The following is a 24,513-nucleotide window of genomic DNA, read 5'->3' as shown; positions in this document are numbered from 1 at the left end:
TTTACGGTGGTTGGGCGAGGTGAGGAAATGGCCCGCCCGCCCAAGGCCAATGAAGGCCCTTAAGTGGCCACTTAATGGCCAGTTAAGGGCCCTCGCCCGCCTCCATGGGTATTATACCCATGGCAAGTGAACGTGCTGGGGACGTGAAAGGTCGCCTAGCGATAGCTGCCAGCATTTCCACGCGCCGGTGGTGGGGGGGGAGGGGGGGGGGGTCCTATGGCAGTCAGGCACGGGGTGCCCGATTAAGGGCTGCCCCCGCCTCCCAAACCACCCCCAGGATCCAAGACGCCCCTCCTCCTCCCAAATGACCACCCTAGCCTCACCAGGACATGACTGATCCCCCTGGTGAGGCATGCCCAACTTATCTTCACTCCTGACTTCATGGTGTCGGCTGGGCTACAGTCCCAGCAGTGGCCACCATTCCCGGTCCACTGATTGGCTGGCAGCTCACTGAGGCGGGACCTTCTTCCTCAGACAGGTGGAAGTCCCGCCTCGGGACAGTTAAAGCCCGGGGACTTGTAAAATGCAGGTCGGATCCCCAGGCTACGCGGAAGCGGGTTCACCACCGACTTTTACATCAGTGGTGAATTTCCGTCTGCCGAAGGTAAAATCCAGTCCTATGATTCTATGATATGATTCTAAGAACTGCTAACTCAGGTATGTGGTAGTGCACAGGGTGGAACTCTTTTACACAACTTTGTGCTTTGATGTTCATGAGCATTCCTCATTGAGAATCAAAGAGCCTCTTCTCATTGCTGCAATAGTTTCCAATGAAAATGTTTTCTATTTCTCGCCCCGAAGTGAGATGCCAATTTAAGTTGGGCTGTGGACATTCCTATACTGTAAGTGAGTCAAACTCAATTTCCCACCAGAGGAGTTTTTTTGTCCCTTTGATTTGAACTGATTCTAAGCTTATTCCCAGAGGTGAAAAGTGATGACAGTAACTTTTCCGACATCCTGCTTCTGGTGCTGAACCTCACGTGCCAGGGATGCCAATCAGACACAGAGTTTAGCAACTCCCACTGAATTTCCCATCCATTAAATTAGACGGGGAAAATCCTAAAGGGCCCACTGGCCTTCATGTCCAAATTCCTGATCCACACACAGGGGATGTGATGCTTGAACCGGGAGCGTGGGCTCATAGGCTCGTGGAATTTCCCTGGCCTCCTGTCATAACTCCAGTGGGAGATTGGTGGAACCACCCCACATAAAATGGTGGAGATCCCACTTCAGGACTAGAGACTGGATGAATCCTAAGAATTTCAGGGCTCAGATTGTTTGTCGGAATGTGTTAACCAATCCTTCCCCAGGGGTTCCCTGTTGCCTGCGTGACAATCCTGTTTTTGACCTTATTACTTCAGCTTTTTCACTGGTATCTCTGAGTACTTTATTCTCCATCCCCCAGCTCTGTCCTGGTCGTTTCCCCGGAACTGTCATGGTGACTCATATCCTAACTCGCACCAAGTCTCTATCATCCATTATCCTGGTGCTCACTGACCTACATTGCCTCACCGTCTGGCAACATCTCGATTTTAAAATTCTCATCCTTGTTTTCAAATCCCTCCATGGCCCTGCTTCTCCCTAGCTCTGTAATTTCCTCCAACCCTCCGAAATATCTATGCTCCTCTAATTTCCTGAGCATCCCAAATGTTAATCTTTCTGCCATTAACTGCAGTGCCTTCAGCTGCCTAAGCCCTAAGCTCTGGCATACCCTCCATAACCCCTGGTGCCTTTTTACATCGCTTCCCAGGAGGAATAGTTAAGGAGAAAGAAGAGGTGGGTGGCAATATTGCTCAAACATACCGTTACAGCACTGGAAAGGGAAGGTGTGCAGCAACAAGAACTTCAAGATCCTATGTCTTCCGGACCTGTGTAATGCTGTTCCACACCACATGTCATCACCGCCATTATCATTTTCCAAGTTCCCCTGCCGCTACAAGCCTCCCACGTGCTCCATTCCCCGACCCACACCCACCTTGCTCCGTCCCAGCCCTCCCCTAAATATTGAGCCTTTGATTATTTTCCTTTGAGAAAATGACCTGTTGCCTGTTGACAGCTCCTTTTGATTTGGAAAAGTAGGTCTGCCTCTCAAAAAAAAAAAATCAGCGTTGGTTTTTTTAATCAGCTGGCTGACAATAATGCAGATAGCTATTGCAGTGAATTATGAATAAATTCCTTTAAAAAGGAGCAAGGTAATATTTGGTGGGGAATGGAATAGAAAGATTCAGAGTGGTGAGGAGCAGCCTAACACAGTCCTAGAAGACATAGGACCTTGAAGTTCTGGTTGCCGATTCGGTTTCATGTATAGTCTAAGCTAATCGAACCCACCAACTGACGCAATGGGTTAAATTTTTGGAATGCAGATCAGAAATTGGTCACGTCCTTTTCGCCCATTATTTTCTTCTTATTCAATATTACCGTCATGTGATTCTGTTGCTACCGGGGAGATATGGGAGGGGATACATCTTGGGAATGGTGTCTGTGGGAGGTCGTGGACCAGGTATCGGTAGTAGAGGTGCCAAAGGTGGATACATTTTCTGGAGGTTTGTCTTCGGGGATCAGTGAGTGTTTCTCCAGATCTTACCCTCAGCTGATTAAGCAATAAAGTCCTTGATAGGGTGAAGCACAAGTGGCCTGTGAAAGAGGTAAACTCAATGGACCAAGTAACATTTTCCCATTTCATGCCTCCTTATATCAGGTACATTTTCTGTTTCATCAGCATCTTCTCCCATTATCATTACTAGTGTAATAAGATGCATAGATTCGCTTCTTATTGAAGCTATAAATTCAAATAATGTAACTAATTGCTTCCTGGATGACTTGGCTTAATAATGGGAGCAAGACTTACTGCATTCAAAAGCAAAGTGTAGGTAGCTTGGCAGTAGATGCACACTGTTATCACATAAAATCCCTTTATGCTCTACAGCCCAAAGGTGAGGCCAATGTTCTTTATTGCAGCCTGTTTTCATTTATGAGGAGATGATGCAGCAACTAATTCCCAAACAACCAAACCCACCTGGCAAGATTCAGAGTAGATTAGCTGCCCAAGATGCTCCCATGAGTTTTCATAAAGAAAGATGCATCACATTTCTTAACAACAATTTGCATTTATATAGCACCATTAGCCTAATGAAATGTCCCAAGGTGCTTCACAGGAGCAACTAGCAAAACAAAATTTGACACTGAGCTACTTAGGAAGATATTAGGGAAGATGACCAAATGCTTGGCCAAAGGGGTAGATTTTAAGGAGCATCTTGAAGGAGGAGAGAGATGTAGTGAGGGGGAGGGAATTGCAGAGCTTAGGGCCTTGGCAGCTGGAGCGACTAAGATCGAGGATGTGCAAGAGGCCAGAATTGGAGGAGTGTAAAGATCTCAGAGGGTTGTAGGACTGGAGGAGATTACAGAGATTTGGAAGGGTGTGGTCATGCAGGAATAATACCCTTTAGCTCAATGTACAGGTACAGTCAGTCCCAAATCAATCTCTTTCCAGAATCAGTACTGAAACCTGCTGATTGATAGACGCATTAATGTAGTGGAAGCAGTTACACATGTAACTGTCATGTCTCAGCTGCTGGCTATCCCTTGTACATAGTCAGGAACCATAGTCAGCATTTAGTGGTGTGAATCCCACCATCAAGGGCTCTTGAGCTGATTCCCTAGTATCTCCAAAGCTGGGACTGGAAACCCCACTGTCAGACAAGGAAATCTGTATAACTGTGTCTTCACTATGGACCTTCATCCCTCGGGGGGTTCTGAGATGGTTGTCGAGTTGCCCCTCATCTCATGGTGGACTGTAGGTTTCCCATAACTTCTCACACAGTGATACAGAGGTCAGAGTTGCACTTCTGATAATCTCTAGCACATCCGTACCTTTGCATTCACGCCACGGTCCCGCCCGTTGCCATTTTACCTCCCCACAGAATCTCAGAATTGTTACAGTGCTGAAGGAGCACCGGCAGTTTCAGGAGACATTGGATGTGCTCACCACAGGCAGATGAGGACCTCATTATCATGCAATAGTCGGGCTCCTTTGAAGCAGTTAGGACCCCTGTACTATTTTTACTTGTGGGTCATGCTAGAGTGCCAGAGCAGCCTGTGAATGCTGGCAGAAAGCAGGAGTGAGGACAGAAGAGGAGCAGGAACATTTAATTGTAGTAACATTTCTCTTAGTTTTGGTTTCTTAGTGGATCAAATGCAGCAGGAGAACTTCTCCAAGTGCCACAATGGAAAAGCGGGCCTACCCTCCCACTCTTGCCCTGCACGCAGGGACCAAATTGAAATCAGCACTACTGTGAGCTGAAAAAGTACCTTGATTAAAGATTATTTAGCACCTCTCACAATCTCAGGACATCTCAAAGCACTTTACTGGTATTGAGTATTCCTGGATACAAGGTGTTTAGGAAAGGTAGGGAAGGAAAAAAGGGGGAGGGGTAGCGCTATTGATTAAGGAGAGCATTGCAGTACTGGAGAAAAAGAATGTCTCAGAGGAGTTGAGGACAGAATCAATTTGTTAGAGCTAAGGAACAAAAAAGGTGCAGTGACATTGCTCCATGTTGTCTATAGGCCATCAACTAGTGGGAAGGATGTAGAGGAACAAATTTGCATAGAAATTATACGGTAGTTATAATGGGGGACTTCAATTATCCACACATAAATTGGAATAGTAGTAATGTAAAGGGCAGTGATGATCAAGAGTTCCTAGAGTGCGTTCAGGAAAATTTTCAAAAGCAATAGGTTTCTAGTCCAATGAGAAAGGAGGCACTGCTAGACCTGGTTCTTAGGAATGAGGTGGGCCGACTGGATCAAGTGTCAGTAGGAGAACATTTAGGGGATAGTGATCATTGTATCATAAGGTTTAGGCTGACTATGGAAAAAAATAAAGAACAATCCAGAGTAAGAATAATTAACTGGGGGAAAACCAACTTCAATTGAGTAAGAACGGAGTTGGGGTGAATAAATTGGAGTCAAAGGTGGCAGGAAAAACAGTAGCTGAACAATGGGCTACCTTCAAAGAAGAGATAGTTCAAGCACAGTCAAGGTAGGTTCCCTCAAAGGGAAAAGTTGGCATACAGGGAGATTGTGGCATAGCCATAATGTCACTGGACTAGTTATCTGGAGAACTGAGCTAAGGCCCTGGGCACATGGGTTCAAATAGCAGCTGGTGGAATTTAAATTCAATTAATTAATAATAATCTGGAATAGAAAGCTAGTCTCAGTAATGGTGCCATGAAACTATCATCAATTGTCGTAAAAACCCATCTGGTTCACTAATGTCCTTTAGGGAAGGAAATCTGCCATCCTTACCTGGTCTGGCCTACATGTGACTCCAGATCCACAGCAATGTGGCTGACTCTTAACTGCCCTCTGAAATTGCCCAGCAAGCCACTCAGTTATCAAGGGCAATTAGGGATGGGCAACAAATTATGGCCTTGCCAGTGATGCCCACAACCTATGAAAGAATTTTAAAAAAGGTAGGGTAAACAATGCATCTACTATTTCTAGGGCCACTTCCTTAGGTAATCTGGGATGTAAATTATCAGGCCCTGGGGATTTATCGGCCTTCAATCCCATCAATTTGCCGAACACCATTTCTCTACTAATACTGATTTCATACAGTTCCTCCTTCTTACTAGATCCTATGTTCCCCAATATTTCTGGGAGGTAATTTGTGTCCTTTGTGAAGACAGAACCAAGGTATGTATTTAATTGGTCTGTCATTTCTTTGTTCCCCATTATAAATTCCCCCGTTTCTGACTGTAAGGGACCCACATTTGTCTTCACTAATCTTTTTCTCTTCACATATCTATAGAAGCGTTTACAGTCAATTTTTATGTTCTCTGCAAGCTTACTCTCATACTCTATTTTCCCCTTCTTAATCAATCCCTTTGTCCTCCTTTGCTGAATTCTAAACTGCTCCCAATCCTCAGGTTTGCTGCTTGTTCTGGCCATTCTATATTTCTCCTAATACTATCCCTAATTTCTTTTGTAAGCCACAGTTAAGCCACCCTTCCTGTTTTATTTTTGTGCCAGACAGGAATGAACAATTGTTGTAATTCATCCATGCGCTCTTTAAATGCTAGCTATTGCCTATCCACTTTAAGTAATGTTCCCCAATCTATGATAGCCAACTCGCACCTCATACCTTCATATTCTCCTTTATTTAGATTCAGGACGCTAGTCTCGGAATCAACTCTTTCACTCTCCATCTTAATGAAGAATGCTGAGATGCATCCAAGGATACTGAGGGAAGTGAGGGTGGAAATCGTAGAGGCACTGGCCATAACTTTTTAGTCTTCCTTAGACTCTGGGGTGGTGCCAGGGGACTGGAGAATTGCAAACTTTACACCCTTGTTCAAAAAAGGGTGTAAAGATAAGCCCACGAGCTACAGGCCAGTCAGTTTAACTTCAGTGGTGGGGAAACATTTGATAAAATAACTTGGGACAAAATCAATAATCATATGGACGAATGCGGGGTTATTAAAGAAAGCCAACATGGATTTCTTAAGGAAAAATCATGTTCAACTAACTTGTGGAAAAGTGGAAAGGTGTTTCATACAGCAGATTGATTAGTAGCCCAAGGGTCTTGGAAGTAGAGGATGTCTTATATAGGTTATTGATAGGTAAGTTGCTATGAGGCCCCGGGAGGTGGTGAGTTATCTTAAGCTACGTAGGTTATAGGGAAAATTCTGTGCTTCTAGCAGGGAGCCATTCTCAAAGGGAAAGTGGGTTGATAAGAATCCTATAGAATTGAGGCCATGATTCTCCAGACAGTGTTCCTTTTGAGTACAGCTCCCTGCTTGGAGTGCTGCATTTATTCTGAGGTCTCAATCTAATGAAGCCCCATTTTATATGTCCTTTTGCACCCTGGAACAAAGTCAATAAATGGATTAGGGAGATATCGCAGATTGCACCACTTTGTAAGTTAACCTCTAAGATAAGAGCCCACTCATCCACTTCTTAACCTTCAGAGTCTTGGAGTTGGGAGTACACAGCAGTTGTTGCAGTATGGGCTTTAAAATCTCTTTCTTTCGGGCCTGACTATATGGAACAAAGGTAAGGGAATGTGGAAAATGTCCAATTAGAGCCTTGCTCCTTCTGGTGGTGGCAGTACTGAGGGAGTGCTGCACTATCAGAGGTGCCATCTTTCATCTGGGATATTAAACTGAGGCCCTATCTGCCCTCTTAGGTGGACATAAAAGATCCCATGGCACTATTTTGAAGAAGAGGTGTTATCCCCAGTGTCCTGGCCAATATTTATCCCTCAATAAACATCACATAAACAGATTATCTGGTCGTTATCAATTGTTGTATGTGGGAGCTTGCTGCAGCTGTAGTTCTGACATTACACCAGTAACAGAAACTATTATTAAAGACGGTATAGCAGGGCATTTAGAAAAAAATCAAGGTAATTAGGCAGAGTCAACATGGTTTTGTGAAAGGGAAATCATGTTTAACCAATTTATTGGAGTTCTTTGAGGGAGTTACATGTGCTGCGGATAAAGGGGAACCAGTGGATGTATTGTACTTAGATTTCCAGAAGGCATTTGATAAGGTGCCACATCAAAGGTTATTGCAGAAAATAAAAGCTCATGGTGTAGGGAGTAACATATTGGCATGGATAGAAGATTGGTTAGCTAACAGGAAACAGAGTAGGCATAAATAGGTCATTTTCTGGTTGGCAAGATGTAACAAGTGGTGTGCCACAGGGATTTATGCTGGGGTCTCAACTTCTTGCAATTTATATAAATGACTTAGATGAAGGGACCAAAGGTATGGTTGCTAAATTTGCTGATGATTCAAAGATAGGTAGGAAAGTAACTTGTGAAGAGGATATATGGAGGCTACAAAGGGATATAGATTGGTTAAGTGAGTGGCCAAAGATCAGGCAAATGGACCATAATGTGGGAAAGTGTGAAATTGTCCACTTTGACAGGAAGAATAAACAAGAAGCATATTATCTAAATGGTGAGAGATTGCAGGAGCTCTGAAATGCAGAAGGATCTGGGTGTCCTAGTGCATGAATCGCAAAAGGTTAGTATGCAGGTACAGCACATAATTAAGAAAGCTAATAGAATGCTATTGTTTATTGCGAGGGGAATTAACTACAAAAGTACAGAGATTATGCTTCAGCTGTACAGGGCATTTGTGAGACCGCATCTGGTACTGGTCTCCTTATTTAAAGAAGGACGTAAATGCGTTGGAGGCAGTACAGAGAAGGTTTACTAGACTAATACCTGGAATGGGCAGGCTGTCTTATGAGGAAAGATTAGACAGGTTAGGTTTAGGCTTGTATCCATTGGAATTTAGAGGAGTAAGAGGTGACTTGATTGAAACATATAAGATCCTGAGGGGTCTTGACAGGGTGGATGTGGAAAGGATGTTTCCCCTTGTGGGAGAATCTAGAACTAGGGGTCACTGCCCATTTAAGACAGAGATGAGGCGAATTTTTTTCTCTCAGAGGATTGTGGGTCTTTGGAACTCTCTTCCTCAAAAGACAGTGGAAGCAGAGTCTTTAAATATTTTAAGGCAGAGGTAGATAGATTCTTGATAAGCAAAGGGGTTGGTGGAAGGTTATCAAGGGTAGGTGGAAATGTGGAGTAATCTGTTCAGCTGTGTGGCCTACTCCTGCACTTAATTCGTATGTTCATATGTACACTTGCAAAAAATTACTTAATTGAATGTAAATTGCTTTGGGACATCCTGAGGTCATGAAAGGTGCTATATAAATGCAAGTTCTTACTTTCCTTAGTTTATAGCAGTTCCTCAGTCAAAGGTATAGTCACCCTCCATCTTTACATTATTTCCTCTTAAAACAATAACTTAAGGCTTGCAGAAGCAACTGTATAAAATTATATGTCAATTTAATTCACATATTTCTTGTTATTTTCACTGGGTGCTCAAAGAGCATACAATTACTTTCACTCTGCCTCTGCTGGAAGCAGGACATCTTGGCAATGCTGTTGATTAATATTTATCTCTCTAAAGAGTGGAGCCAAGCTTGAGTCAATCACATTTAATTTAGTTAATGCCAGCACATTTCAACGGACACGTGTCAGCCTAAATTGGAAGAACACCACATGCTGATGGAGTGGAGTTGCTCAAAATACGCAGTGCCTTAGACTTGTCCAGATACCAAATCCTGACTAGAACTAGTACTAAAACTGGGAGCACTGGTGACAGAAACCATGAAAAGAGGCTTTGTATTAACTGCAGCTCTGGGCCTGTATGACAATTTATACTATTGATCTTTGTGTTCAATCTGCTCAACACAGCATTGGGTTGTTGTCAAGGGCCTAATTACCCTACTCCTGCCTACCCACCCTTTTCTCCATCATTCCTAAATTGGCTTTATTTTGTCTGCTGTGCTGAATTGTCTGTCTTAGTCTGGTGAGCATTGTGACATTTGGAGCTCCTTTGATTAGAAGCCAGATAAAAAGAAAACAGCTTGCACTGCTGGCTGCCAGCTGGAGAGATTCACATTAAATACAGATACCCACACCAGGAGCTAATCAGATACTGAACAAGGAGCAAGAAAAGGAAATTTGTGGAGCCAACATGAAAGCAACAAAAACTTGCATTTATACAGCACCTTAAGTACCAGCCATGCCTCAGTTGGTAGCACTCTCACCTCTGAGTTGAAAGGTGTTTGGATTCAAGTTCTACTCCAGGACTTGAGCACAAAAAATCAAGGCTGACACTCCAATGCAGTACTGAGGGAGTGCTGCATTGTCAAAGGTGCCACCTTTTGGATGAGACGTTAAACCAAAGTTTGGTCCAAGATGTTGGTTTTAAAGAGCATCTTAAATGAGGAGAGAGATGTTGAGAGTCAGAGAGGTTTAGGGAGGGAACTCCAGAACTAGCCTAGGCAACTGAAGCCATAACCACCAATGGTGAAACAATTGCAGTTAGGATGCTCAAGAGTTCATAATTGGAGGAGTGCAGAAGAATTCAACAAAGTATAGGAACAAATTTCCTATACCACAAAGTATAGGTCATCCAGCCCCTTGAGCCTGTCCCACTATTCAATTAGTTTTTGGCTGATCTGTATCCCAACTCAATTTTAAGTTTGATTGCTTAAGGCCCTGATTGCTGTATTGTAAGGTACTAGGTATAATGTCTTGTCTAAACTAACTGCTGAATCTCCTTAGGGATTGATGACAGTTAAAAAATTGAACAGAAATAAAAAGCAATAAGCAGTATGCTCTCTAGTAACTGCAGGTAGATATATGAGAGCACAAATTTGTCCATTCATATTTACAGAAGTAAGTGCATGAACATAATGGGCCAGATCTTTCTGGAGCATGCAGTTAGTTAGATCTTTTTCTGCACCCTTAAGCTCCAAATGTTTTTTCCCTGTAAGTCACTGGAAGTGTCAAGGGCAATGGGGCATCTGGGACCTTAGTAAATGACGGGGCCAATGAGAGTTAAGGATTGAGAAAGAAAGAGGAAGAATGGAGAAAAAAATAGGGTGGATTAGAGTCAAATCAGGTACAGAATAAGGAAATAAATTGAGGGAAAGACAGGATTAAGAGAGAGAAAGAAAAGAGACAGAAAGGAAAGTAAGAAAATATAATTAAAAATGTTAAATGTTTTAAATCTCTAAGAAGGATTTATTACATGCAGGAATGAGAGTTTAAATTGCTCCATTTCTGGAAGTTGAATGACATTGCATTGCTAATTACCACCTTGTTAAAAACTACCTCCATTCTTAATCACCCGCCTTAACTTTCAGCAGCGGGTTTAATGGGCAATTAATTTGCAAATCCAGCTAATTCCCAAACATAATCGGAAAGCTAAGAGCGAGATGTCGTTTATTTGTGGAGCGGCATAAATCGACCAGCAAGTTCTGGAGATTCGAACTCACGACAGATTTCTTGAACTCCGGAACTTGCTGGCTAATCTGCACATTAATAGTGGCGTGCGTCGATAACTCACTGTTGCCTGTCCAGTCTGATCCAGCCTAATATTCTGTGGGTACATAAATAAACTCTTGTCACTGCATATTGTGGTTGCACAAGTAAGTAAAGTGCTTTCGTCCAATGAACAGAAATTCTTGAGGGATCCGCATGCCTGATTTCCCAGTGTGTATTCCCAGAAAGCGCAGATCTGCACTGGGAGTGTGGATTGTAAAATCTGCCCCTATTTCTATACATGGAACAGAAATGGAGCATTTTTCACAAGGACCCTTTTTTTTTTAACTCAACTCGTTCAGCTGTTCATGAACAGTCCTTTATCTGTTGAATAGTTTGCCAAGTTTTACCAGTAAGGTCAGTGGACTAAATAAAGAAGCCTGTGACATGAACCACTGAGTATAAAATGGAAACTGTATATTTTGAAGGCCCTGTTTTTCTGTGTTAATTGTGCTCTTTAGTGTGTTTTGAATATGAACATCAGCAAGCCCTTCGCGTAGAGTCATAACGGCACCGAAGGAGGCCATTCGGCTCTCTGTAGCACAATCCTACCAGTCCCTTTGCCCTATTCCATCCCCGTAGCACATGCAAGTTTATTTCTTTCAAGTACCCATCCAATTTCCTTTTGAAATCATTGATCGTTTTCGCTTCCACCACCCTCGATGGCAGCGAGTTCCAGTGAATTCCTTGTGATCAAAGAGCCTTTGTTAATTGTGACCACAACAATAAAATGCTTCCTAGACAATTTGGTGCTTTCATGGTACTGTGCCTGCTCTTCATGCCAAAATTGTGGATGCAGTTCAAGTAATGGCAGGATAGGACTTTGAAATTTTCATGACTTTAAGGGCTTAAAATGGAGGCATCAGTGCTTCAGAACAAACCGGGCGAGTTTCTGCAGGAGCACTCACCCTCATCTGCCTCGTGCCTGTGCTCTATATATCTCTTTGAACGATGGCCCATCCTTTCTTGCATTTCTGGATCGTTCTGTATACTTTAACAAAACTGGGCAATTCAGTAACCCTTATTAATGATATTAATATATATTTGATTCTACCTGCTATGTTTCCAAACCAGTTGTTGATACTTTCATACAGCCAGCTCCAGTGAGTCTAGTAAGTCCAATAACAATTCAGGAGAAACTTCTTTATCCAGTGAGTGGGGTTAGAATGTAGAACCCGCCAGCACATGGAGTAGTTGAGGCAAATAGCACAGATACATTTAAGGGAAACCAAATCAGCACATGAAGAAGATCGGAATAGAAGGATATTCTGGTAGAGTTAGATGAAGAGGGGTGGGAGGAGGCTCGTATGTAGCATAAACACCAGCAGAAACCAGTTGGGGTGAATGGCCTGTTACTGTGCTGTTAGTTATTTGTAATCATTCTTGTTCCCTCTTTCAAGATACTGGTCCACAACAGTGTCTTGCACGTTCAAATTTCAGAACATTAGATCCTCAATGGTTTGCCTGCTGAATATGCTGTTGGAGAACATTTTTATTTTGCATGAGGCCCATTATATAAAAACATCGAAAATTGCAAGGCTGGAAGAGACGAAAGGCTTGGATCTCCACACCATTCTCTCGCCCCAGCACCCCCACCCCATCTCTGACGCTTTGATTTGGAAAGAACTAAATCATTTGCACTTGCAATCTCATTGAACTATTCTCAATGCCAACCATTGCCTCAGTGAAGAAATGCTTTCTTTCTTCCTGAATCTATCATTTTTTTTTTCATTACAAATTCCCTTCTCACTAGAATGATAGAACATAGAACATAGAACAGTACAGCACAGTACAGGCCCTTCGGCCCACGATGTTGTGCCGACCCTAGAGTGATAGGACTGAATTTTTGGGCCCCCCCCACCCCGAGGTGGGGAACGAAAGTGGGGGGGGTGTGGCCGAAAATACTGGTGTCAGTTTCAGGATGCCATTCCTGGCACTGGCCATTTTGGGGGAGGTGAGTACAGGGCCTGGGAAGCTGGGAAGGCCACCCCCTGCACCCCCCTCCCCCCGCCATGAGGTGGGCAGGCAATTAGGCTTATTAAAAGCTCTGTTAAAGGTAAGTTAAGGAGGCCAACTGTGATTTTCCAGTTGGCCTCCAGTTTCCTGATGCAACAGGGGGCAGATCAACTGCCTGGTGGCGGGCGCCCAGCGGCAGGCTGGGGTACCAGTGCTGCTGGCAGGCCTACAGGCCCTTCCTGCCTGCCTGGGCTGGGGTACAGCCAAAGGCCATCAGTAGAGAGGTTTCCCATCCCCCTCAACACCTCCCCCCCCCCCCCCCACAGCCCCAACAGTGCTGACCTGGCTGCTTTTGGTGTTTTTTTTAATTAAAGCTGTTAAGACATCTTGTAAAAGTGCCTCACTCTCCCCACCCCCCCGCCCAAATTTACTTCCCTTGTACTGCAGCTGGGTGCATCTGTGAAGCTGGAAGGCTTCTGATTGGCCAGCCAGCTTTGAGAACCCACCCACAGCCCTTAATTAGACAGGGAACCCATCTCCATGCCAAATAAGGGCTCACCCACTTGAAAATCTTAAATTTAATCAGTTTCCCACTGGAGGCAGGCTTCTGACCCAAAAACAAACCTTGCTCCTGTTTCTTTAGTTTAGTTTAGAGATACAGCACTGAAACAGGCCCTTCGGCCCACCGAGTCTGTGCCGACCATCAACCACCATTTATACTAATCCTGCACTAATCCCATATTCTTACCACAGCCCCACCTGTCCCTATATTTCCCTACCACCTACCTATACTAGGGGCAATTTATAATGGCCAATTTACCTACCAACCTGCAAGTCTTTTGGTTTGTGGGAGGAAACCGGAAGCACCCGGAGAAAACCCACGCAGACACAGGGAGAACTTGCAAACTCCACACAGGCAGTACCCAGAATTGAACCCGGGTCGCTGGAGCTGTGAGGCTGCAGTACTAACCACTGCGCCACTGTGCCGCCCACCTGCCTCAATTGCAAAAATTCAGCACTTAGAACTTTACAGTACAGAAAGCGCCCCATTGACCTGTCAAACTTGTGCCAGCTTTCTGGAAGAGCATACAGTCCCATTCCCCTGTGCTTTCACCATACCTTTCTTTTTCCAATAAATACCCATTTCCTTTTTAACGAATATGATGGATTCTGCTCCCAATAGGAAATACAATGTCCTAACAACCATCTGCTTAAAAGAATTTTCCCTAACCTCTCCCCTCTAACTTTTGCCGATTTTATATTACTGCCCTGTAGTTCCCAACTCATTCACCAGCAGAGATAGTTTTATTTTACACCTTTACCTTATTAAAGTCTCATGCAATATTAGCACCTCTATTAGACCTGCCCTTTATTTCCCTCTTGTTCTATTGAGAACAGCCTCAGTTTCTCTTATCTCTACTCATAACTATAGCTTCTTTTCTCCAGGATCATCTTTGTAAATCTCTTCAGCAACATCTCCTTAGCCTTGACATCCTTTCAAAGGTAAAGCATCCCGAACTGTCCAATATCCGAACTGTGGCCAAAGCAGTGATTTATAGAAGTGTAGCATTACCTCTTTACTTTCATACTCTGTGCCCCTATTTATGAAAATTAGGAGCATCCAAAGCTAGAACTTCCTGGAAGACAAAATATTGATGAAAATTATACAGAAAAAGCAGGCATATGACAATTGCCACGTCCATAGTACAGTAGAGAAGCAAGATGAATACAGAAATTAAAAATGAAATCTAAAAAAGGGAATATGAGGGGCAAAGAGAGAATATGAGAATAGATTAGCCACTAACATCAAAGGCAACCTAAATTCATTTATCAACATACAAGTTGTAAAAGGTTAGTCAAGGATGGATGGGCTGATTGGAGACCAAAAAGATGATCTTTTGGAGGCAGGCGGCATGGCTGAGATACTAAATGAGAAGATGATGTTGTCAAGATCGCAGCAAAGGAGCAGGTAGTACCAATATCTTTTATCCTATTCAGGATAAAAATAGATAAAGCAAAGGTACTTAAAAGATCAGCAGTCCTCAAAGTAGAAAAGTCACTTGGTGCGGATTGGATGCATCCTAGGTTACTGAAGGAAGTGAGGTTGGAAATTGTGTAGGTTCTAACTACAACTGTCCAATCCTCCTTTGATATAGTGGTAATGCCAGACAACTGGAGGATTACAAATGTTACACTCCTGTTTAAGGCGAGAGGGATAAACACAACAACCAGTCAGCATACTGTTGGTGGTGTGGAAACTTTTCGAGTCAATAATCCAGAATTAACTTGATTGATATTTGAAATAAATATTGGCTAATAAAAGAAAGTCAGCACAGATTTGTTAAAAGTAAATTGTATTTGATTAACTTGATGGATTTCTTTGATGAAGTAATGGAGAAGGTTGATGAGGGTAGTGCGGTTAACGTGTGTATGGACTTTCAAAAGGTATTTCACAAAGTACCACATCATAGACTTATTCGCAAAATTAAAGCCCATGGAATTAAAGATATGGTGGCAGTGCAGATATGAAATTGGTTAAGGCACAGAAAGCAGAGGGTAGTGGTGAACAGTTTTCCAGACAGGAGGGAAGTATTCAGTAGTGTTGCTCCACAATCGGTATTTGCACCACTGTTCTTTTTGATATGTATTAATGACCTGGACATGTGTATACAGGGCATAATTTCAATGTTGGCAGATAATTTGGAAATATATTAAACAATGAGGACCATATTAACAGATTTCAGGAGGACATGGACAGACTGGTGAAATGGGAAGACATATGGCAGGTGACATTTAACAGAGAAGTGTGAAGTGATCTATTTTGGCAGGAAGAATGAGGAAAGGCAACATAAACTAAATGGTGCAATTTTAAAGGGGATGAAGCAACAAAGAGGATGCAGGAGATTTATGAGAATGGTACCTGGGATGAGGGACTTCAGTTATGTGGAAAGGCTGGAGAAGCTTTGGTTATTCTCTTTAAAGCAGAGAAGGTTAAGATTTCATAGAGGTGTTCAAAATAATGAATAGCATTGATAGAGTAAATAAGGCGAAACTGTTTCCAGTGGCAGAAGGTCAGTAACCAAAGGACACAGATTTAAGGTGATGGCTAGAAACCAGAGGGTAAATGAGGGAAGATTTTTTGACACAGCAAGTTGTCATGGTCAGGAATACACTCCATGAAAAGGCAGTGGGACCACATTCAAAGGAGAATTGGATGAATACTTGAAAGGGAAGAATTTGCATAGCGATGGGATTAATTGGATAGTTCTACCAAAAAGATGGCACATGCACAATGGGCTGAATGGTCTCTTTCTGTGCTGTATCATTCTATGATATGCTTTTTAACATCTTTTTCAGCTTGTCCTCTCACTTTTAAAGACTGGTGTAGCTGAACACCTAACTCTTTCTGCACCCCTCCTGCTTTCAAAGTGTCACTTCTGCGTTTATATTTCCTTACCTTGTTTTCCTCCCAAAGTATATTATCTATCATTTCTATACATTAATTTCAGCTGACATTCACATGCCCATACTGCTAACCTGTCACTATTACCCTGAAGTTGCTGACAGTGTAGCTTCACACTCCCTATCTGTGCTCTGTCTGCCATGTTTGATCTTGTGTCTCCTACTAAAGCCAAACACTGACCCCCTGAGGGATGCCACTATTTATATGACTTCAGGCAAAACACATCCATTAACCATGACTGCATTTTCCATCCTTTAACTCGCTTCTTATTTATACTGCTGCACTCCCTTTCATAACATAACTCTTCCTCAAAAGACAGTGGAAGCAGAGTCTTTGAATATTTTTAAGGCAGAGGTAGATAGATTCTTGTTAAACAAAGGGGTGGAAGGTTATCGGGGGTAGGTGGAAATGTGGAGTAATCAGTTCAGCCATGAACTTATTGAATGGCGCAGCAGGCTCGAGGGGTCGAGTGGCCTACACCTGCTACTAATTCATATGTTCCTAACATGGACTTTCATTTTATTACAAGCTTCCTGTGTAGCACTCAAATAATCATATTACTAATGATTACTAATGCTGCATTTGCTTATATACTGTACATTGGTAATATAAACATTTTTGATATTTCTGGATCATTTTAAGTTCAAACACAGCCCTTGTACTTAATCCATTAAAGCTGTCCTTATTTATAATGGGATTCACCTTTACAATAGACTTTCCTACTTTTTACATTCCAGTTCCCCGCTAGTGGTTGTAAAAATTGCTGTTTAAAAATGTGGTACATTAATTTTATCGCCTCACACTGTTGCTTTCACCACATTATTGAATCTAATGACACTTTGATAGCTGGCACTCATCTTCTATAACCTCAAGAGAGGCAGTCAACTTAGCTTCAATGATAATATTTAAAACCAATATGGCCAGTGCCCCGATACCTTTTTGAACATGCTGAAGACTGTCTTGCTGTGCCCTTATAGAGTGCTCCCCTTTTCATCTACGTTAATATATGATGAGTCGTACCTCGTTTAATCAAAGCACTGTAATTAACTCCAGCACATCAAAGTCAATTTTAGCACTTTCTGATGCATTCTATTGCAATTCCCTCTGCAGGAATGTCTGTCAGACCCTTCATACAACATGGAGACTTCCACCAACGCTGGCCCTTTCTCCCCCAACAGACACAGGGAGAACTTGCAAACTCCACACAGGCAATACCCAGAATCGAACCCAGGTCCCTGGAGCTGTGAGGCTGCGGTGCTAACCACTGCGCCATTGTGCCACCCAGTGCACATTGCTAATCTCACTGCTGTGACTCGGATTCATAATGTGTAGGGAAACACAGCAGCTTAAGTTGAGGCAGTGCAAAGCTCCCACAAATAGCAAAGAGACAAATGGCCAGGGGTAATCTGTTTAATAGCATTGGTTCAGGGATAAACATTGCCCAGGAAACCAGGGGAGAGCTCCGCTGCAAATACCAAATGGGATCCTTTGGATCCAGCAAACAGGGCCTCAATTTAACATTTCAGCAAGCCCACTGACAACACAGCACTCCATCAGTACCACACTGGAGTAACAGCCTAGATTACCTGCTCAATTCTCTGGAATGGGATTTGAATCCACAACCTTCCAACTCAGATGCAAGAGTGCTACCAACCAAGCTAACACATACTAATACGACAGAAGTAAGACTACAGTTGTACTGCACGGCACTTGGCTTAAAATCAAACTCTCATTGCCATGCCCAAATCTCTTTCTCTAGCTAAATTACCTTGTAGCTAAATCACATAACTTGAGAGAGAGCACGCCATGTCATTTGCAAGTAATGGACCACTTTAGAAATCTAGAAACCAACAGAGTAAATTAAACATCGACTGGGTAGACACCGAAGTAATTGTGCTGTGTATCTTTGTAAATAAGTTGAATATGACTGCAGTAACTGCAATTACAAATATCCATGGTTTCTATCACAAGTTTTCCCTCACAGCTTTTGACAAGTTTATTCATATATTGTTATAATTTACTAAAAAATAATTTTACCTAACAAATGTACAATAATGAGGGTGATGTCAGCAAATGAAGGAGTTCGTGCCATAAGGGGAACGGTAGCATAGTGATAATTTAACTGGACTGGTATTCCAGAGTCCTGGAGTAATGCTCCGGAGGCATGAGTTTCAATCTCGCAAGCCAGCTGAGGGAATTTAAATTCAATTAATAAATCTGAAATAAAATGCTAGTCTCTGTAATAATTATCATCAAACGACTGGATTGTCATTAAAAACCATCAGGGGAGGAAATCTGCTGTCCTTACCCAGTCTGGCTACAGGTGGGACTGGATTTGGTTACGCTAGCAGGGGGCTCCCAGTGCCGAGCCGAAAAGGCAGTAGGAACTCTGCCTTGGCTTTTTGGAGCCCCTTGCCCCAACCCGGCACGATTCTACGTTGTTCAGGCACTTAAGTGCCCGGCACTGGGATCCCTGTCCCTTTAAAAGTCGGGGATCTCGCTTCCAAGCGCTGCCACCAATCAGAAGACCGGCAGTTCAGTCGTATCGGCAGCATCACCAGGTGTGCTGGCCACTGTTGGTACTACAGGAGGCCTGGGAGCTGGCCCAATGCTCGAGACCTGGAGAGAAGGTAAGTGAGACGGGGTTGCCAGGGCCAGTCCAGCAGGCCCTGGCAATGTGGGGGGGAGGGGTGGGCATTGAGAACAGGGGGAGAAGGACTGGGGGACCTCGTGGGCCACAATGTGCCCACGAAGGAGCCCCCCACTCCTCACACCACCCCCGGCAAGCCCACAGGGACGACCTTACAGCATGGAGGAGGCTGCACCACCCCCCACTGCTGGCTTAATTCCAGCGGTGGTGGAAAGAGGCCCATAAGTGGCTAATAATAGCCCACTTAAGGGGCTCAATTGGCCTCTGGGTGGGAAGGCCATCTTTGGCCTTTCCTGCCCCCAACTTAATCGTTTTGTGACAGGAAGGGAACAGGCCCTCCGTCCCCCGCCTCCTGTCGCAATTCAGTGGTCCTCCCACCTCCTAGCCTGTCTCAGGGGGGCACATTAAACGCAGCCAATGTTCCAGATGTGGTTGGCTCTTAAATGACCTAAAAGGCCATATAGTTGTATCCAACCACTACAGGAAAAAAGCACTGTAGGTGTACCTACACCACACAGACTGCAGTGGTTCAAGGAGGCAGCTCACCACCAGCTTCTCAAGGGCAATTAGGGGTGGGCAATAAGTGCTGGCCTGGCCAGTGATGCTCACATCCCAAGAAAAAAAAAACACAGGGTAGATTATACAGCAGGGTAATAAAATGGCTAGCTACGGCATGATCTGCTAACCAATACCCAACACAGATCATTCAGATCAAAACAATTCGCTGGAATTTCAGTGCATGATTATTTAATACTTGAAGAACTTGCATCTGTATTTGTTTGCCTGGCAGACAACAGGTAAGATCATTTTCCCTCCGTGTATTCCGTACAATGATAATTTGCCCAGATTACTGCAAAACTTGTGTTTTATGTCTGTCTTTATCTTTTATAAATCTGCTCACCATACCTACTCTCCCATTACAAGTGAGGCCCATTGAATAATATTGCCTCAGTCCTGGGGCAGGTTAAACTGGCTGCATGTACCTGGGCACTGTGCCTTACCACAAAACAGAGAAGATCACTGTGTATGGTACCTAGCCTTGGCTCAGCAGTAGCATTCTCCGCTCTGAGATCGGGAGTTGTGGGTTCGAAGCCCTGCTCTGGAGATCAAGTCCTGGGCAGCAGCACAAAACGAATGATAAATGTTTCAGATCTTGCCTGGTTTCCTTTTCCATTGAGGTCAATGGTGAGAAAATTGAAAGGGTTGTTAAACAGGATACCTGATTCACTATTGTCCACATTACATGACCCAAGACCAATTCAACTCCCTAGAGGACATAATGTAGGCAGACACCAGCGCAATATTGAGGCTTTGCTGGACTGTTGGAGCTGCCATTTTTGGGATGAGATGTTATTCTGAGGTTCCATTTGCCCTGTCGGCTGCTTATAGAAGACCCCATCGCACTATTTGGAAAAGAGCAGTGGCGTTGTCCTGGCCTACATTTATCCCTCAGACACCATCACTAAAACAGATTATTTGATTATTTATCACATTGTTTTTGTGGGACCTTGTGTGTGAATGAAGCCTCTTCCCCCAACAAGGCCCAGCAGAAATTGTTGGGGACGAGCAGGTTCTGATCAAGTTTTCAGTCCTCTGTGGGACTGGAGTTATGAGGAGAGTGTGCCAGAAGGGCTGTGGATTTTTGCTTTCCTGGGATACAACAAGGTTACTTCAAAGTGGATAAACACCATTAATGTTATATACTTAGATTTTTGACAAGGTTCCACATAACAGTGAGCCTTTGAGTAGGAGGTAAATATGGTATAGGTTAAAAAATGACATTATTTGTGGAAATCTGCCTGATTTACACTGACAGATACACTATGATAACGTGACAGAATCATTACTCCATGTAATTCATAATTCTGATACTAAGGTACAAAGGTATGATTCCTGATATATTACTTTGAAGCTTGAAGAGTAATTTCTGTGCCTTTTTGAGGTCAATTAGAGATTAATTGTTCTAAGGCATATCTTCAGGTCAATTAAAGGTTAGAAGAAATGACTGGTTTCCTTTGATCAATTTTGATACTTTTATCGATAAGATGTGGCCCAGAAATGTTCATATCTGATAGGTGAGGTGTAATGTACGTCCCAGGTCAGTAACTTGGAAAAAAAGATAATTACATTTCCCAAGTGTGCACCAAAATGGAATTATGATGAGAAAGAATGTAAGCAGACTGGAAAGGATTTTGACATTTTGGGCATCCGAGCCAACATTGAGGGCTGTAATTTAATCTTACTAAGTGTGAAATAGTAAACGTAGGAGCACGGAATCAGAGGAGGGTGTATGTGTTAAATTAAAGTGTGGTATAATGGGCTGGCCTGGAAAGTGAGTGGGAAGGATGGGCAGTTATAATGGGTAATTCAATGAGACCAGAGGCATTGTGCTTAGGAAGAGATAAATATCATAATGGGTTTCAACTTCAGAGGGACAGAGTACAAACTGAAAGCAGTTGTAAGGTTGTCACATTAGGTCAGACCCCATATAGGGAAGGTTTAAAGAAATTGTTCCTATTTCCCTTGAAGAAGAGGAAACTTGGAGGTGATCTAATTGAGGTTTTCAAGATTCGGAAAAGATTTTTTGCTCTGGTAAAGGATTTAAGTACCAGAAGGCAGAGGGGAGTGTTTTCAGTAAAATAATTGAGTAAGTCATCCACTTTCCATTCTGACAGGGGCTGTATTAATCAAGTACAGTGACAACTGGGAGCTTTCCATGCACAGCTACAAGACTTGGGCACATTAAGGGAGGTCTGATTAACAACAATCGTAGAATTCCATCTGCCCCTCGATCAAGTCATTGAGGATGGATCAATCAGGCAAAAAGGCCTGACATTACAGTCTCACCCATCAATCAGGACTGTCAAATTTCCCTTTCCTGTAAAAGTGCACAAGGTGTATCGACTTTCTCTATAAACATTGGTCAACATTGTCAGATAAATTAGCTAGCGCAGTGCTGATACAATTTAAGGCCCAAGTTCCTGCAAGAACAATTCGCAATCTTGCTTTCCCTTCCCATTTTTTTTCTTCTCTCCTTTTCCATCTCTGTCTGCACCAGAGTTATTGACCAATTCAGACAGAGTCACATTACTGACACTATTGTGAATTCACTACTGGAGCTGGTGCCCCTGAACACACTCATGGTGTTACTTTACATAAATCGTGAGCAATGTTCTCTGCTTGAGCTGCGTTGGAAATGGAGTGAGCCCTATCAAACTTTTAAAAACTTGCCTTTATATAACATCATAGGCCCTGATTTTAACTCAGGGCTGCAGTCGTGTGTGGGGGTGGGGTGTGGAGAAGCCAAGGTGGGCAGCAAGCCATTCCAATTCCAGCAGCATGAGGCCCAGGAGATTTTAACTCCAGAACCTCATCGGCACAGGCCAAGTCAGGTTGTCACCCTAAACTGGCAAGAAACGGGAGCTAGTCAGCGCGAGGGAGCAGAATGTTGGCGGGAGAAATCCACCGCTGGGTCTAAAGGGACGTTCAGCTGGGAGAGAGTTCAGATTGGCCTGGTCATTGGGGAAGGGGCTGGGTGAGGAAGGCCACGAAGCCCACCTTAATTCAAACATCCAGAACAATCCTACACTAGCCCCAGTGCTCCATCTGTTGTTTCTTCTATCTATCCAGACTTTTCATTTCCAGCAGTCCGGCCGGGAGTCCTGAAGTTGCTGTTATTGGTTTGAACCTGTATTCCCTTTGTCCTACTCTCACAGTTTAATTCTAAGTAGTATTCTTGAGTTGCTGTACCAGTTTACTGTATATACCTCCATAATATCACCTATCAGACACATCCTTTCCAGTCTGAAAGGCCAAAGTCTCTCCTGTCTTTCCTCATGACACAGCCGTCTGACAATTGGGATCAGTCTGGTTGTTCTTCCTCGTACTGCTGCCAGCGTTGGATTCAATCTGCTTCTACATAATGCCAGCTTTGCATCTCAACTAATCCTATTTCAAAGTCAAAAAGCCAGAAACTGTTTGACACCATGCCCACTTAACAGGCTTAAAACAGGTGGTCAATGTGGCATGCACGCAAATAATCCATGCTGGAGGTGTAGCCCCCGCCATATTGGTAGAGGCAGAAAAAGAGATGCCCCAAGCCCATGCCCGACACCAGTATTCAGGCCATCGGGATTCAGGGAAGCATGGTTTCCATGTGTCCTTGAAGGTACTATGGGAGGCTCCACCAAAAGGTAAGTCTGTGATCAGAAATATTAATCTGAATGTGGAGCCAGGAGGAACAGGATGCTGAGGGCAGTTGGAGACTCCTATTTGGCTACTGATCAACTCTGCGCCTCTCCACTGCCCCTCACCATCCTGATCACACTCCCCAATCTCACGATCCCCTTCCCCGCTCCCAGGAACTATCTGAAGGAGCCCTAAATCCAGCGCCAATTCACCAGTGAGCTTCCTCAGGACATTCACCATGCATCTACAGATCACTAAATGAGCTCAAGCGCCCAGTCTTGGGTGTGCCTTGAGCCTGCCTGTTTGGGCTCAATGATTGTGGTCCATGCACAATTCATGCCAGCAAGGTGGTATGAACCAATCTGTTGGTCAAAATCTCTTCAGCTGTTTTTAAGATGGTCCTGTATCTTCCACTAGCAGGCTAATTTATTACTCTGGCTATTCTCATCTGACCAGGTTCTGGACTTTTCAGTTGCTATTCAGACGCATATTCTCCAGGGTCCTTCTCCTGCTCCTGACCCAGTTACAAAGACTGTTCCTACTGAATAATTCTTTGGCAAAAAGCAGAGCTTTGCATTCTCAGTTTAGTCGATGCTACAAGTCTAGTTTTCATTACTGAGGCTTGGCATTGCTCCTCATAACTGCATATTTCATGCAAATTCAACAGTTCCAGTTCATACGGGGTTTAATGTCAATAAATCAACATTGGCATTGCGTAGAATCACAGGGCCCAAGATGCCCTTTCAAATGAAAATTTTGAGAATATCTATTTTCCTCTGTTATGAAAGAGCTGTAAATGAAATTGTGAGAATGTGCAGATTTAAACTGTGCCACTTCTGAGAATAGGATTTTATTAGTGGGATCAGGAATCACAGGGAATTTCTGAGATTTCATTGAAAGCGGGATTTCAGCCTCTTTAGATAGAGTTTCAAGAGATTAAATAGTCATTGGACTCCAGACAATATACAGAAAGAAAGCAAACTAAACCTCAGACTTGGAAGAAGGGATAGAAATTGGTGTGTGTTTTGCTGGTTTACAGGTGTATACCAATTTCTGGGCACAAGGGCTTGACCTCCCTGTTTGTGGTCATCCCGGAAATCAAGTTTGAATCAATTTAATAATTCAAAGTAAGCTCTTGCGCATGTTTTATAGCTGTCATGCAGACCCCCACCTGCCAAGAATGAGGCATATTAATTTTGTCAAATGAACATTGATTTTAAACTATTGCTGGAGTGAGGAAATGGTTTGTTAAACAGATCAGCCATGGCCGGAAAACAGATAGTGCTTGTGGAGACAAAGGACCATTCCCTGACACATTTAACCCACAATGGACTTGATCACCAGAC

At 43.4% G+C, this 24,513-nt stretch overlaps 1 protein-coding gene across 1 annotated transcript in view; it reads left to right on the top strand.

The window, feature by feature from the left end:
• adgrb3 (adhesion G protein-coupled receptor B3) overlaps nucleotides 1-24,513 on the top strand; it is a 1,095,571-nt gene that overhangs the window by 735,197 nt on the left and 335,861 nt on the right. The window lies entirely within an intron of this gene.

This window comes from Heterodontus francisci, chromosome 3, assembly GCF_036365525.1.
Source record: "Heterodontus francisci isolate sHetFra1 chromosome 3, sHetFra1.hap1, whole genome shotgun sequence".
Classification (NCBI taxonomy): domain Eukaryota; kingdom Metazoa; phylum Chordata; class Chondrichthyes; order Heterodontiformes; family Heterodontidae; genus Heterodontus; species Heterodontus francisci.
The sequence above is the reverse complement of the archived record's forward strand: the minus strand, read 5'-3'. Positions and strand labels throughout refer to the sequence as shown.